Source organism: Dermacentor andersoni, chromosome 1 (genome assembly GCF_023375885.2).
Source record: "Dermacentor andersoni chromosome 1, qqDerAnde1_hic_scaffold, whole genome shotgun sequence".
Lineage (NCBI taxonomy): Eukaryota > Metazoa > Arthropoda > Arachnida > Ixodida > Ixodidae > Dermacentor > Dermacentor andersoni.
In genome coordinates, this window is record NC_092814.1 from 310,267,556 (window position 1) to 310,282,751 (window position 15,196).

At 47.9% G+C, this 15,196-nt stretch overlaps 1 long non-coding RNA gene across 2 annotated transcripts in view; it reads right to left on the reverse strand.

Annotated features, from left to right (window-relative positions):
• LOC140214041 (uncharacterized) overlaps positions 1-15,196 on the reverse strand; it is a 69,141-nt gene that overhangs the window by 8,650 nt on the left and 45,295 nt on the right. For both annotated transcript variants that reach the window (XR_011890958.1, XR_011890959.1), the window contains one exon: positions 6,769-6,829. This is a non-coding gene — a long non-coding RNA (uncharacterized lncRNA). The remainder of the gene's footprint in view (positions 1-6,768; positions 6,830-15,196) is intronic.

Below are 15,196 nucleotides of genomic sequence, written 5' to 3' on the forward strand. Positions count from 1 at the left end.
GGGAAAATTGCGTCCGCCAAAGCGTATAAACTGCCTGTGCCAACAGGATGAGTCGGCGGACTCGTTGGTATGCGGTGCTTTGGTGATAGTGCCGCTTGTCCTCTGTCTTAAAGCAGGCTGTTTAGACTGACTGGACTGAACGTACATATAGCTCTTACATGCATATTTTTATCGCAGTGATATTTGCCGGTTTGCCTTCAATAGGCTATCGCCAGCAAAAAAAAAAAAAGAAGAAAAAGCCCAGTCAACGTAGTGCAAAGTTTCTAACATAGATAACACTTTCCACAGGCAAAGCTTTCCCAATAAAGTTCCAGATCGCATCAAGAAATAGATGTTATTTTAATCACGTTTTAATGTATGATCGACTAATCAACAAAAATTAGCTAATTAAAATTTTATCTAGTTACCTTATGGTCCAGATTGCAATTTACAAATCCTAGCCGTGGAGTTCGCAAGGCGGATCCAGTTGGAACTAATTCTCAGGATGACACCAGTTTCCAGTTAACGATTTCCGAACTTTGCATTGGCATTTTGGTTACTCTAATGCTTCAATGCATGAAAGATGTTTTGCTAAGAAAGTAACTGGAACGGCAATGGTTTTCTCCACAAGGTTCGGGAATTTATATCTTGAAACTGGCGTCATTCAGAGAATTCGTTCCAGGTGGATCCGCCTTGTGAACTCCACAGCTATAAACTGTAATTTGCAATATGAGTCATAAGGTAATTAGTTAATACATAATTATTGATTTTTAATTAGTTGATTATGTGTTCCAATTTTTTTGTGCGTGGAGTAATGTCCGCCTCTGAGTAGACCAGCTCATGAACTAGAATTGTGCTGTCTGCCGTAGGCAACCTTTAAAAACATCTTGAAAGTGTTCGCTGAATTCAACACCCTGTGTAGAGGAAGCCTGGAAAAGGAAATCCGCGAAAAAGCGGGAGTGATGGTGCGGCATTCCCGAATGATCACTTCCGCAGGCATGTGATCATGCACTTTCGTGTCGAAGACATTCGGTTGCACGGCCGACAGCATGACGGACATGCACCTTGCGAAGATAATAGCGAGCTCGGCACAGCGCCATAAACGCTGTCGGCTGCCGGCGCGTTCAGTGCAGAGTCACAAGTGAAATGTCACGAAAGGGATCGTCCCAGCAAAAGCGATCACCCGAGAATGATCAAAAGTGATCAAAAGTCACCGAAGCAAGATACTTGCAAAAAAGTGACAATGAAACGTGTTTTCGGTCAAACAATGCACCTGATATGCCATCGTGGTAAATGCGCGACAGCGCCTAATTCCATCTTTTTTTTTTTTTGATCGTTTAAACCGAGCTTTCGTTTGCTTTTTGCTGTGCTACGACGCAGCAAGCTAACTGCACGGCCACTGCATGCAGTTGCACTCTCAGCACAATAACTTTACGGATACGAAAGGCGGCGCTTAGTGAATCCGCTCCGAGAAGCATTGTGTATCCGGCCGTATGCTCTGCCGCAGCTTTTCTGTTTCTTTCTTTTTTTCTTTAAAGAAAGTAAGTGCTGTTATCGTTTAGCGGTTATAAGGCAACTGGAGGGCAGTTTTTCGTTCTCGGTTAATCTGGAAGAACAGGCGAAGACAATGCGAAGGAACATATTCAGCGAGATTTAAAGGGTGTTCACTCACCTTCAGTTGTTTTTGCCTTTTGCCCTGCTGGTTCATATTGAACAAGTAATGCACTGCGCCAAATGCGATGAGAAAAATGACAAATTAAGAGGTCAGAGAAAACAGACAAAATAATAACGCGCTCTCTGTTACATATCTGCAGCTTCGTCATCTTTATCGGTGCATTTTGCGCCGTACATCACTTGTTCGTACCATAACTCGTTCGTCAACTCTCAGTTGGAAGATTTCTAAAAAATCAAATTTCTTTTGCCCGTCGTTGCCGTCGTAATTTTGCACGCGCTATATTATTATAAGTGTGAATAAACTATAAACCTGGCCAGCAGCGTGCCTTGCGATACTGTGCAAGACAAGGAGGCGATCGGTTGAACAGCGTTTTCAGGCAAAATTTAGATAAATATTGATATAATGTTTTCTCAAATTCGGTTCTAATCGAATAAAATGAGTATGCCAAGTAATGCGGCGCACGTGCAAAAGAGAGTAGCAGAAATGTTAGCCGTTATATATATCGACGAATTACGCAAACTTAAAATTTAATCACGTGGTATCCTCGCCTGTCTATATAACGTACAAAAAAAAAGTTCGATTTCTTTGAAAGTTTACAATGTGTTCTTTTGTCTTTCCTCTTTTACCCCCCAGGTTCGAGCTCGGCGGCCAAGTGCACCATCAGACGACGGCCGAGTCGTATGCGTAGATTTATGTCAAGGAAAAAAAAAAAGAGACAAGAAGAAAAAAGAAAAAAACAGCGCTACCAATAAGTTTCAGTTATCTTGGGAATATCGCGCTTTAATATTCTTTTAAATATTTATCTTTTTTCTTGTTGTGGAGCTACCGCGCGTAGTCTTGCCACACGTGCACGATTCCGCCACAGGATGTGTATAAGGCGCGTCACAAGAACCTTGGGCTACATGTATACATCTTCCCCGATATACCCGAAGACAACAGCTGCTTCTATTTGCCTAAACACACAAATGAGCGTGTAAAACGTGCTGCTGGGCTAGTTGTCAGCAGTTAAGCACGGACAAGAAATTGTTGCTGATCGCGCCACCTGTCATGATGACGGAGCGCTAGCTGATCTACGCACAGTCGAACACAGTTTCGTAGCCCCGTCGCACCGGCGCACCGCACGGAGTGATTAGGAATACGCGCGTTGAACAGCGTTTTCAGATTAAGTTTAGATAAACATTGATGTAGTGTTCTCTCAAATTCGGTTCTAATCGAAAAGTGAGTATACGGAGCTTGTTCGAGTGGTACAATGAATTCTTTGAAAAAATGCTTCGCTGGGCATCTTTTAGAGTCTCGATCGGTCCAACGGGACAGAAATAGCTCCCGCTCATTGGATCTTAGTAGTACTGATATGAGCCTGTATGTGCCAAAGCAGACCATTTGCGCTCCCCCCCCCTCCACCCACACACACACACTTTTGAAAGCAGACGCTGTTGGCTGCGCAGTGGCCAATCAAACAGCAACTGGGGCCAACTTTTCTTTCAGAATAGCGAACAGAATCAAGCTTTTCTGTTGCGATAGCAATTGTACGAACACTCAAGGCTAATTTGTCATCGGCGTCGCCGTGATGTTCCTCAGTCAAAGCACGACAACATCGTCGCCTCGCACCGTATGTTTTATGTATATGCAAGTGACACTTGCGAGGGTCACCCGACGATCGTAGCTCAATCTCGCGCGCGCAGGAGAGGAAAGCGGGGAGGAAGCGCGGCAAGCGCGTCGTCTTCCGTCGCGCGCGAGGCACCGGGTGCTTAAAGAAATGTACACCCTTTGGGGCTTATCTTGTCCGGCAAGGGTAATCGTCGTCTTGCTCGCATTTCCTTGCTTTAACGCTACGAGCCCGGTACTTCCAAGTCAGGAACGGCTTGCGCGTTATCAGCTGACATAGCATCCACGACAAAAAAGTAGCGCGCGCTGAGTTTGCAAGAAACGAAACACAAGGCAGATGACGTTAATTGTGTGACAAGATAAGCCCTAAAGGGTGCAAACTTCTTTAAGAGTGTAATTTAGTTACTAAGCGAATGCTGCGGTGACGCTCACCTGCTGAAATCGTGGATTCGCGGCACTGGAAATATTTCTATCTCGGCTATTAACGAACCAATTTGAAAAATTATTGGGGTAGAACGCTCCATAGAGGGCACGTAACAACTTCCAGCATATAACCAAAATTTTTTATGTGGTCTGGTGAGGGGCCCGTTAAGAGTGTAATTTAGTTAGTAAACGAATGCTTACAAGTTTATACGGTCGATAGAACAACTATCCTATACTTCGCATAGATGTCCACTAATTTGTTACCGGAATCGATGCTTCGTCTTTCGGGCGAAGCTGCGACTTTGTTTTGCCCTTACTTTTCCCCTGTTCGAGCAGCTATACGAGGTCTGTATTTCGGGCCTCGCCGTCACATGCTGTAGCAGATGACACCCGGCCGGCAGCACTAGGCAGTTGAAGACCAACTGCAACGAAATTTTGGACTAGTTAAAAAAAAGAAAGAAAACTAGGTAGTTTAACATAATTTAGATAAAGAGGAGCTTCTGTGGAATATTTTACGTTTTAAATACTAGCCGAGGCGTCACGAAAAAAAAAAAAGATACACAATTCGCGCGTGACGTCTCATCCGCACTCTGTCCTGACCGTCCGCCATTGCCACATGGGCACCTCGCTGCTTGTTCGCCGTTTGCTTCCACGCATACGCCCCGCACATTTCTGGTACTAGGAACTGTGCGATGGCAAAAGTTCGAAGACCCAAATTTTGCGCTCATACATGGACGGGCCCGCGGGGCCGACTCGGGCTTGCTATAAAAAACTAGAAGGTGCGATGGCGGGAAACCGTACAAACCGCGCGTCGGCGCGGATATGCAACTTCGGACCCCGAGGTGTTGCCAGGCACGACGCACATAAATATAACTATAATTAGCTCGTGCTGTTAGCGGACTTTTGCCACTCTGCAAAGAAAAGGAAGGCCTGCAAATCGGTGTAGGTTCGCGGTTATTTTTGGTGAGAAACACATCAGCGAAGCGCGCCTGCCGCATGTATACTCAGCGAAAATTGAAAGCAAGTTCCTTCGCGTGGGGCAGTGAAAAATGTCATGCCTCATTATACTTCGAGGTTCTCCGTTCACAGACGGCCTGCTTGTCTCGCAGACTCAACCATACGTGCACAATGTCTTTTGTTTGGGTGAAACCCAACCTGGTGAAACACAAATCAGGTGTTCGCTGATCTGGGTGAGTTTTGGTTTTCTAGTTGGCAGCTGCTCCCAGACCGTATAAGGTAAATGTTTTGCTTCGTGAAGCATAAGCGCTGCCAACAAAAATGTATGCATGCGGCGACCTTCCGTGCTTACAGTGTATCTAGGCATATATTGCAGAAGCTGTACAAGAACCGGTTGATCCAAATAGGCTTTGATTTGACATATTAGTCGCGTGTACAGAGGAGCAGAAAATTGGTGCATTGGTTTTGATTGGTCGTCATGGACAGCGCAAGAGGCAAGCACGGCGCACGCACAACACTCGCGCCATGTTTGCCATCTTGCTTTTTTTTTTTTTTTCATTTTGTCTCAATACTTTGTGCAGGGCCCCAACTACACTGTAAAAAAAAAAGTTGAAGGTAAAACGTTGCCGGTCCCTTTTCAGTAAATGAAAAGCGGGGGTTCCGTGGAACGGAGAGCCTGTAAATTTGGAGGACGCTTAAGCTTCGCCTTTAAGAGTGGTACGCGATAGATTTCAAAGATCCCTGACTGCTTGTCACGCTTCCCGGCAATCGCAACGATGCGCGGAGGCGAGCGCGATGGCGTTGTCGCAAGGAAACCAGCGGGCCGCGCCGCTCGGAAAAGGGGGTTTGTGTTTAAGTTTCCGCGTAACAGAATTGTGTTTTCGGGTACATTCAAATTAAACTCCGACGCCATCATGCCTGTAGGTTGTGTTTAGGTCGTACGTTACAATATATCTGACGTAGTTTGTTTTCAGGTATTCAAATAGTTCAGTAACGCCCCTGCGCCACGCGGAGGTCCTGCGTCGTTGTGGCTCGGGATGACTTTTCGCCAAGCGACGTCCGACGCTGACATCGGATCTTTTGCGACACGGGGGCCCTTAATGCTGTCGCGTTGAAATGGTTTCCCTAAAATGGAAAACGATGAAGCCCGTAATTGTGACCGCGGAATTACCCGTATTTTTGTATTAATGTACTGCGATTCCGTAAAACGGAAATTCTGTAAATTGAGCCCCGCACTTGTGATTACAGTACATGTCCATACTTTGCTAATTAAGAAACGGGGACTGTGAAAAGCGGACATGCCATGGGATTAGGAATGGTATGCACATAAAACACACAAACCTAACAAAAAGGAAAAAAGAAACACCATTCTTTTCGTTCTTCTTGTGTTCACGTTTTCTGTGCTTGCATTTCTGTATCATGAATCCATACGCAGTTGCTCAGCTTTATGATGCTTCATATCAACAGTTGCAAATACTGTTAGCAAAATATTTATATTTCGTCATTGATAACGCGGGTATATATCTCCAGCTAATGAGAAATTTGTTTGATTCATTGAAATAAGTTATTTTGTGCGATGGAGTAACCAAGTTGTACATTAAAACATGAATAACACATTTGAGATATTGCTTGAAACGGGGTAGAAATCAATGCACACAGGAGCTAGGACATAGACCACATTGAACGTGCTGTGTTTGCGTGTTTCCTCCTTGTGTCATTTTCTTCTACACCACTGCATCTTCGTGTCACTGTTGTCATGTTGGACTTGGGTTCTGTACAGTCAACCACAAAATTTTACGGACCACGGAATCCCAGAAAACGTTCAATTTCCGAGCAGCCTCTAACAGTATTCAGTAAAACCTAATATCGCTCTGTTGTTCACGTATACTGGTAGAGGCTGTAAATGCAAATACTATAGGCTGCGTTGTGAGACTGCGCAGATATTCAGCTTTTTCTCAGATTTCGTGTTGCGTAAAATTTTGTGGTTGACTGTGCATGACATGTACCAAGCATACATTCAAATTCGTGCCAAGAAATAAGAAGTCACCTGAATGTGAACAAAACTGTGTGTTTATTGTGCTATACTGAAAAAAAGAACTTGCATTGCTAGACATTAGAAATGGACTTACTAGAGGGAGGATTAGTTGAGAATCGGGATGACTGGTTGCTTGCAAGTGCCTTCTGCTTTGCCTGAAAACGAGGAAACACCAATCGATTAAGACTCTTCAATCATTACCATCATGCGCACCATTTTTACTAAGATAGATAAACAATAAATGATTTCTAATTCGCAAATGTCATTACAAGTTCTCGTCTCAAAACAAATGGTTCAAACTCAGCCTTGTTGATATGTATTCATAGCCTTATAGTATAAAAAGCTTCAAGTGGAAAGGATCCAAGTCATCTGATGGTTTTCTTGAAACAGGCAACGATATCATGTGCCCATTATGACATTCAGAGATTACATTTTCTCCATTTGGGTACAGTTGCCACGAATACATACTGTGGACCATAGCTTTCAACTTTCACTGCTCCAATAAACAACCTTGCAGATTTCACTGTTTCCCAAAACAATGGAGCACTCTTGAAACAAGCTCAAACCCCTTATGTTGTATAATTCCAATGCAGAACAAGCAAGCCAGAGACACTGTCCAGATGACAAGCTGATAGAATAGTAACAATACAAAGAAATCATGCGTTGCAGCACAACATGTGTGGCTGTCAGCCCCTTTCAGATATGGTTTGTTGTGTCACGAAAGAAGTATCAATGTGCAATATTCTTTTTACTCAAGCAATGAAAATTGAAAGTTGTCGTCGTCAGTGCGTCAAAATATCCTCATCTTAAAAAGTTATAGGTTTGCGCTTTGTTCACCCTAAAAGTTGTCGTTTTGTCAGCCTGTGATCTTCGAAGCAGCCTGTAGAGAGAGAGAGAGAGAGAGAGAAAACATTTATTTGTAATGAGATTGGGTGACCTCCTCGTAGGGTAGATTAGTTCAGGGCCCCATTGGCTCGCGCCACTCCGCGCGCTGTTGTGCCATACTACGAGCACGACGTGGCGACCACGAGGCGACGAGAGCTCGCATTTCTCCGCGACGAATCAAGAATTCGACACGGGAGGCGACTTCTTCTTCTTCCTGATTTGTGAGAGGGAAAGTACGCTCAATTCTGCAGCCCATATGGGAGCACGGCGCAGCGTAATGGGGATTGGGGCGGGGGATGAAAGCGACTTCAAGGAGCGCCCAGCCATCTCCGCGGCGCCCTGCCATCACCGCGACGAATCAAGAATTCGACGCGGACGACGTCATCACCCTGCCCCGCCGGTTCCTGCCGACGAGAACTCGCCCAAACTGGTTCCTGCCGACGAGGGGTCGCCGAAAGGATTTAAGGGAGAACCGGCCCACTGTGGGAGCAGAAAGTCGCTTGCAGCCGCCCAGTCGGTCTGATGCGCTCCTACTGCTACCTGTACACTATCATACACTATCTGTAGATATTGTATAAAGTTTTTCGTTTCTTCTTCGTCTACGGAACGAGTCCGTCTTTCGTCCTCCACCCCGAAGTCACAACAGTGCCCACCGGATCAGCCGTCGCTGCTCTTGCGGGTCTGAGCTGGTCAGCGCAGTCTCCCAGGAGGAAGGTGAAGGAATAGGGGAGTAATACGGAGGGTGTGGGCACTCCCAGGTGCAATGATATACTGTAGGCTTTGCTCCACAGTAGGGACAGTATGAGGGATATTGTGTGGCGTGGAATTTTTGTGACGTAAATGAAAGGAGCCTGCAAGTACGCATGGATCCCATACGTGGCAGCTGCAGGCAGTACCGTTTATTCTGTCCATTCCTTGATTTGCAATTCCACAACCAAACAAATAATGCAACGTGTTTTTCCATATTGCGCTACTTCACGTGAATGCGCTTAATTTGGGAAATATATTTAAAAGAATCAAGCCCTTCAAAAAAATTTTAAGGTAGACCTAATTTAATAACATGCTCAAACATGAACGCTTAATTCCCGTGGATTTTGAGAGCCAGTGAGGGCTTGCCCCAAATTCCTGCAACTTTCATGGCCACAGGATGGCCAAATTCCGTGCTGTTAATAGCTGCGGAGAAAAAAAAACAGAACTTTGGCCAATGTGTGCAATGTTGCGTTTTCAAATTGTTTTCTTCTTCATATCGTAGCGGGAATTCGCCATGGTAAGTAGAACCTCGTTCATACGTTTTGGAAAAACCGCAAGAAAAAAAGTACTAACCGGGAAAACGTCCGATCCGAAGTAACTAAAACATTTGACAGACTTTGACAGACTATTGTTGACATCTACGTAATGCAAAGCGTCGCGCGGATCGTTGCGGCACAAGACTCCGACGCGCGTCGAGCTGGTGGTGCTCCGGCGGCCCGAGACGCGTTTTGTTCTTTTCCTATTGCGTAATGTTTTAAGAGGGCGACGGGGAACCGAAACGAAATCGAGCTGGTGGGTGGCGCAGGACGCCGCCGAAGCGAAACGTGATGCCCACATCGCGCCGCCTGCAGCAGGGAACGGCGCCGCGTTCGGATTATCGCCTACTGTTGATACGGGACCGTTTCCTGAGCCTACTTCGAGTTCTCCAGACCTCATCGAATCGCACCACAGCTAATTGAGGAGCGAAGAAACACGGATGCCACATTCCTGAAGCACGACACGTGTAAACAAGTTGGCGGACCCCACTTCGTGTGCAGCCGGTGGAGCTATTCACTGCTTGGCTCTTCCCGAAAGCAGAGAGCCTGGCACTGTTCCAGGTAACGTGGGTCCAGAAGCAAGACGGCTGTAATGCGCCGTGACAACCTGGCGGCGTCGCCCCCTACCCTCTTTTGTGACGGCGCATTGCAAGTCAGCAAGGCAAGACCGCAGGGAGAAGAAAGCCCTCGGACAAACACCAAGCAGCGACTCTCTTCGCCGGGTGTGACTCCATCGCACGGGCGCTGTTGGAACCTCAGCGCTGACGCCCGTTGTTGCAAATGGGTCGCAAGCCCCAAGGGTAGCGTTGGCCTGGCGGCCTGGGGCACAACTGGAAGCATCCGAAGGTCCTGGCAAAGCATGAGTCGACTGCTAACAGAACAACTTGTTTATTCTAGCATCGCAAAAGAGCGGCCGGTCAGGTCGACCGAAGTGGAGAGACGGGAGAGCACGCTACTCGACGGAAGAATTCGGAGCCTCTCTCGGCGTCCGGGAGCAGCTGCTCTTATACTCTCGGAGTCGAGGGGAAGAAGGAACGCCTCGTCAGAGGCGCACGTGATGCGCGGCACGGACAGGCTGAGAGACACGTTGGGACGAGTGTAGTGACGCATCCGCCGGGCCGGCGCCGGTCAGACCTCCTCGCTTCACACTTGGGGAGCTCCTCTCCCCGGCTGCCGCGCTTTGACAAGCGTGGGCACCAACATGCACACACACACACACGCACACTTGAAGACACGTGGCACTGAAACATGCCTGGACGCGCTTGGCGGGGAGGCGTATCGGCGGCGCTGAACGGGCCAAAATGTCCGCCGCTTTGAACGAAGCCCCGGCGTCCGTTGCATCCGCGCCGGCTATACCGCGCGTTGTAGGCGAAACGTAACAGCGCCTACCATTGGCCGAAAATGACGGCACCCGAGCGGGCTCACCGATTGGCCGAAAATGGCTTCACCTGAGCGCGCTCTCCCATTGGCCGAACGTGACGTGTCTTCGCGACACCGAAGGACTTAAAAGACGCAGACCGGGAGCAGCAGGGGAGCATTCCTAGAGCATTCCTGGATTCATCTCTCTCGAACTTCTTGCGACGGGCCGCAGCGTCCGAGTTGCTGCCGGCCCGTAATGACTTTACTACTGTTAATTGACTCTCACTGTAAATAAACCTCCCAAGTGTTTCATCTCGACGTCCTCCTCAACTCCTACAACTGGTTGCTAGCGGTGGTATCGCCTCCAAATGCAACAACTGGTGGCAGCGCTACCGATCAACCTTCGTCGAGAGAAATCCTGAGGAACCCGGAACAGCGAAAAAGAGCCTTCATCCAAAGGAGTCGCGAGGAACCGGGAAGAGCGAAGAAGAGAGAGCCTTCGTCGAAAGAGGTCCGAAGAAACTGGGAGTAGCGAAGAAGAGCGAGCCTTCGACCCAGCGAGTCCTGAGGAACCGGGAACAGCGGACCAATGAACCAGATGGCAGGGTGCTGCAACCGTAAGTGAGCGCGTGGTTTTTTTTTTTTTTTTTTCCTTTTGATTCGCCAGACTCAAATGTTGTGTGTTCATTTTGATAGTTCTGGGAATCGGGAATTTGTTGCATTGTGTGTTTGCACAAATTAAGGAAAACAGTTCTAACCACCAGTCGGGGCAGCTGCCATGGATCTTAGAAGGTTGACGAGGTTAGACTTGTTGTTGGTGTGCGACAACTTGGGAGTTGAGGCGGACGAACAGATGAAAACGCCAGCTATCATAAAGGCGATTCAAGATAGTGGCAATGATGATGAAAGCATTGAGATATTGGGAAGTGATACAAGAACCACGGGAGCGTGAGCGTCGTGAACGTAAGCGTGAGAGTCACGAACGTAAGCAAAAGCACGAGAAAGAGATAGCAGCATTGGAAAAACAGGAAGCGCATCCTGTTGGAGCGGTTTTCCGTTGCCCCGTCTCGCACCGAGAAAATCGGCGGTGCGTCGTGGTGCAATCTCAGCAAGCACTGCGGGACGCGCGCGAGCACTGGCGACTGTAGAACCGCGGACGCCCTGGCCCATAGAGTTTCATATTAGTATACCTAGAGGGAAATCTGGCGCTGCGATCGTTCAACCATCATGGTACTCACGGATGGTAATCATTCCCATGTAGATTGAGGCAACGTTCTTACAGCGTCCTCGATCACCTTGCCCCGGGGTTGCCTCGAAACCAGAATGGTGCACTTTGCACCGCGGTGGTGGCGCACTGCGGAGGGTCAACATCGAGGACAAAACTGCACCCCGTGCAGGTTGCTTGCAGGCAGCGCTACTTTGCCCCTGGCGCACAAAACGTGCGCGAACACGCGCGCGCGCACATTTTATTGCTTACAGGCGCTGAGCATCCGCGGCAAGCGCTCGAACCTTGTCAAACTGCGTGCTCCGACATACCTGGTTGCAAGCAAACACCAATGGATTTTATAATTAATCCTGACGACCCGTTCAACGAACCTGTCCACATTCGGTCGCTATTCACCACATTGTTACACATTGTTATTGGACAAGGTCGATCAGCATTTCGTCTTCGCTCTCAGACGAACTTGACAAAAGCTCATCGATTGCGGCAGCTAGCAACGCTTCCTTTCTCATTGCCGACATCTCCACTAGATAACTCCGACAACTCCGTTGCAACCGCAGCTATCGGGCCAGAGCGTCCGCGATTCTGCAGTCGGCAGTGCGCGCGCGCGTGGCGCGTCCCGCAGTGGTTGCTGGGATTGCACCCCGGCGCACCGCCGATTTTCTCGGTGCGAGACGGGGCAACAGAAAACCGCTCCAACAGGGTGCGCTTCCGGTGATCGAGGATGGTCGGTGCGCACCGGTGCGGTTCATCGAGGATGAAAGTGCGCACCAAGGCACCCCGGTGCGGGTGATCGAGGACGCTATTAGACGTACTTCAATTTCACAGCTCCGCTCGGGAGATGGCCGAAGTGGTGGTCACGCGAACTAGCGGCGCTGCGATCGCATCTTTCGTCACTTTTTGTTTCGTTTCTGATAGAAGTTGCTCCATTTCTAGTAGATTTCCGGTTTCCATTTCGAGTAGTAGTTATTTCACAGTTCTTAATTTTGAGCCTCTTTGTGAAAATTTGTCATATCTGAGCTAGGCATTGTAAATGCGTTTCTGGTAATGAACTTGAAACTTGACTTCTGCTTTCACTTCTGGTTTCATGTTGATTGCGCTGCATCGACTGTCGTTATCCTTCTCCGTTTTGTAGGTGTTGTGTGATGTGTCGTGATTTGCTCTCTTGAAAAGCTTCTTGAAGAAGCGTTTCCGTGTCTCATGACAGCAAGAAGTTCCCTATGCCGTGCTGTTTTGCCCCCGGCTGCACCAGCGGCCTCAGACACGATGCCGCTGGTCACCATTTTTTCGCACCATCGCAAGACGCTGGAGAGTTTAAAAGTTGGGAACGCATGCTACACGGAAAAGACAAACGCCTCACAAACAAATCAAAAGTGTGTGAACGCCACTTTGAGGACGACGACATTTTGAAATACTACAAGCATGTTGTGGGTAACAAAGAAATATTGATTCCTCTTGGGAAATGGATGCTTGTTCCCGGCCCACTTCGGCTCTTTCCTGGGCTGCCTGAGCACATCTCAAAGCCAAAAAATGTAAAGCACGTCCACCAAAAGAACGAGCGCAAGTGCCGGCAAGTACATCGGGCGAAGCTTGTAGTGACAGCGCTTAAACTTCAAACCTGCTGTTGGGCTTGGAAGAAGGAACTTGAGAAATATGCGCTACACACTTGGTGCTCAACGAGCTCATGAACGTGACACTGCCTCCTGCGCTCTGGAAGTTCGAAATTGTTGAGGACGACGCAACACAGAAGCGATGCGGAGTATTTTGTATGAGGCAACTGGTAGCCGGGCATCTGCGAGTAATGAAAACTGTTTTGCTTGAAGAGGATGGTACTTGCTGCGCAAACGGCTACAGCGAAATTCGCAAGAGGCTATTTCGAGCTGCGACTAGCATTGCAAGTGTGGAAAGAATGCTGAGAGAAGCAGACAGCTTGAACATATGTGCGGGCGTGAAAGCAGGCCAACGTGACACGGCGACATCAGATAATATTCACCACAAGCAGTGCAATGTACTTACAAAGCAACTAGTCTGCGCGCGTTGTCTCCGTATAGAGAGGAAACTTCGACTGAGCATTAAGGCTCTGAGCGCAACGCTTAAGCGATTTCAGAAACTACACAATGGGAAGAAGAGGCTGCTTAGGGCGGCTGCTGCGCATCAAAAGCAAAAAAATGAAATTTTGGCTCTGAAGAAAAGGCTTTCTGAAATGCCCGATAACAGAACCGAGGAAGCGTTGGCCGAACTTCCTTGCATTTATGACATCGTTTAAACAGTTGAAAGCAAAGACTCCGTGTGGCGCGCGGTACAATGCGGACTGGCTTCTGCATTGTTTAATGCTGAGGATAGCGAGCCCTCGAGCGTATAAGCTTCTATCTGACATGAAAATGCTGCCCTTGCCCTCCCTGAGCCGTCTCACACAAATTCTGAAAGGAATACCATGCAAGTATGGTTTCAATCATCTCTGTATGGAAGCCATTGGAAAACAGCTGGGCAACAGAGCAGATGGGAAGAAATTCGGCACACTGATTTTGGATGAAATTAAGTTACGCCAGGCGTACGATTTCAACAAGTCAACCTTCAAACTTGATGGTTTTGTGGACTACGGTGGTATTTCAAATGAAGGAACTGACCAACTTGCAGATCATGCGCTCGTGCTGATGTTCGTACCACTTCTGGAGAGCTGGGTGCAACCGATTGCCACCTTTGCCACGAAAGGTGCTGCGCCTGGCAGGATTTTAGCAGAGCTGGTGTTGCAAGAAGTAATGCAATTGCAAAAACATGGTGCTATGGTGATCGCTGTAGTCGGTGACGGAGCTGGGAACAATCGCTCGATGTGGCAGCAGAAGGGAATCAGCGGCAGCGTAACCTCACTTTCTCACAAGGTTCCACATCCATGCCTGCCTGAGCGCGCGTACCTTTATTTCCTGTGTGATGTGCCACATGCCCTGAAGTGTGTACGCAATCATTCGCTCAAGCACAAATATGGACAGGTGAGCTAGCGTAGTTTATTTCATATATAACCTGTGCTGATTGGCGTCGATAACTCGCTGACAGAGCAGGTGCAAGCAGCCAGAAAGACGGCAAAATTGCTTTGAGCAAAAGTAGCTCAAAATTACTTTTTTGCGCAGAAAGTAAATAAAAAGTGTCACTGTGTTTGTTGTTTGTTTTGTTCGTCAAAAAGAAAATGAATTAAGCTTTGACATAAATATGTTCATAGTTTAACTTCGTCGTTGTCACTGCTCACAGATCACTTCCAACTGATTTGCACGTCCCATAATATCCGCGGACGACTATAAAAAATACATGTGTCAATTAAATTTATTAGGCGAAGAAGCGTTGACGGGGGTGGATTAATTCACCACAGCGTTGTCTCAAGCGACTGCTGGGTGTGATGCGTTAATGTCCCTTCGTCTGCACAGGCGCTCGCCGTCTTTAATTAATACACATCTTAAGAATAAGCAGCAAAAAACAAAGCCCCCGCTGAAGGGAGCACCGTGGCGCTTTTATAGGACAAAAGTTGGTTGAAAAGCAGAATCGCAGTGCTCGACCGCTCATTTGCGGTGTAGTTGCAGCCTCTAAAGACTAGCTAGACATATCATTCAAAGGTCCTTGGCATAAAATACTGTTCGGGCAGCCAAAACACAGTCGTCAAAGAGCGAACGGCGCAGGCCAGTTGGGGAAAACGACCCACCGCAGAGATGACATCGCAGGAGTAGACGATGCGCGCTGCGTGAGAGATACGTCACTGCAGCGCCGGTAGTGCACAGACACCG